Source organism: Lepus europaeus, chromosome Y, assembly GCF_033115175.1.
Source record: "Lepus europaeus isolate LE1 chromosome Y, mLepTim1.pri, whole genome shotgun sequence".
In the NCBI taxonomy this organism is placed as follows: domain Eukaryota; kingdom Metazoa; phylum Chordata; class Mammalia; order Lagomorpha; family Leporidae; genus Lepus; species Lepus europaeus.
Window position 1 is genome coordinate 6,338,959 of NC_084851.1, and position 1,976 is coordinate 6,340,934.

Below are 1,976 nucleotides of genomic sequence, written 5' to 3' on the forward strand. Positions count from 1 at the left end.
GTCTGCCGCTGGTGTCCCGAACTTGGGCTCCCACGCTCTCCACGCAGCTCCACTGTGAATCACTAGTTCTGGAAGAGTTTCATCTGCTGTTTCTTCCCCTACTCCTCCTTGACCCTGCAGTATCTCCACTTTTATTAACCTGTCTCTCCCCCGGACTAATAGTGTGCTACCTTCCTATTCCGCCTGAAATATTTCTAATATATTGTGAGTGAAGTCAGGATCTCTATTTCTCTCATGCTACCTGACTGATTCAAGACATCATTACTCTCTCTTGCAGAACTTCTACTGTCTCCTTTCTGTGTCTTAGCATTTATCATTTCTATCCTACTGTCCAGTCTCAAGAACAAGTGATCTCTTCAAAATATGTGTGACAAATAAAAACACCAGCTGGAAACCTTCCAATAACTTTTCATTTTTTAAAAAATTTTCATGTACTTATTTGAAAAATAAATTATATTTTTGATTTTTAAAAATTAAAATATAAGCATCTAAGTTCATATATACATATTATGAACAATGAGGATTTCAAAATTTTTGTGGAGAATGAAACTGATACGTAAGTTTATTTTGGTGCTTGAAAACTGGAAACTTACATATAGAATAATTTTTCAAATATTCATGGAATGTTTTTTTTAAAAACTCTACATTTATTATTTCAGGATTTTGTATAGAACATAATATATTTGCAGGCACCGTAGCCATTTTGCAGACATGTAAATGGTAGCTGATATGGTGTGACTGCCTGCTCTTCAAGCTGTAAAGAATTTGTGTCTAATGTTTGAAGCATTGATTTACCAATCACAACAGATGTGCTTCAGGCACAAGAATGGAAATACATGTACCTGTGATGGCTATAGTCACATAGGAATGATACTGGAGGTGGCCAGGCTCAGCACATATAGGGATTGGAAATTTATGAGGGAATAAATTGGCTGCAGATAAATCAATGCTTAGAGGAAATTTATAACTTTATAGGAATGTTAGAATAAAAATCTAAAAATCAAACATTGTAGCTACCTAATCAAGAATTAAAAAGAAAAAGGAAATTGAAAGTAAATAGAAGAAAGGCATTCAAAATGATAATAACAAATATAAATGAATGTTTTTGAGTACCACAATCAAGGATATATATTTTAAATGTTAACAAAATTAACATATGAGTAAAAGTAATTATAAATACAAATGGAAATGTAACACTAATATCCAATTTTAAGAATTAAAAATAATTCTTTATAGATAATATATCCTTCTCAAGATGCTAGAAGAAATGTGTGATAGTCTTAGGAGTATAATTTGAATAGAAGTCAAAATTCATTATATATTGAAAACCAAATTCCCAACGACAGAAATATAACATGAAATAGGAAAAATCCTACTTAGAACAAACAAGTTGAATCACAACTTGAAAACTAACAACCAACCAATAAAAAAGTTATAGAAGAAAAATTTCAAATCTAGAATTACAAAATATTCTGAATATTTAAGAAAGAAATAAACACACCTACATTTCCCACACATATTCATAATGTATTCGTAATGTAAATAAGCAGAGATTATTTTAAAATTTCTTTTGGAAAGCCAGCGTAACAGTGATGAGGATGCAAGTTGACCAGAACCTGAAATACAAATGAAGCATCCCTTTCATAAACAGATACATATATTCTTAGTAAATATTAGTTTAATAAAGGAAATCACATATGAAAACATAATTAATAAGGGAGATATAATAAAAATTTCAAGAGCTGTTATCTTTGGTAAACAAGCCATGTAAATTTTCCAGATAGTTGATAAATTTAATAAAATTGCGTGATCATTAATTGAAATATTGAAAATTACTTTAATAATTCAACATCTAGTTAAAAAGAAAACCTGCTAGCAGTATAGTAAAGCAATGGTTTCCTTGCTAATAAAGATTCTTTAAAAGGATCCTATAACAAACAACACAATTAATACAGGATCACTGAAACCATTTTTCC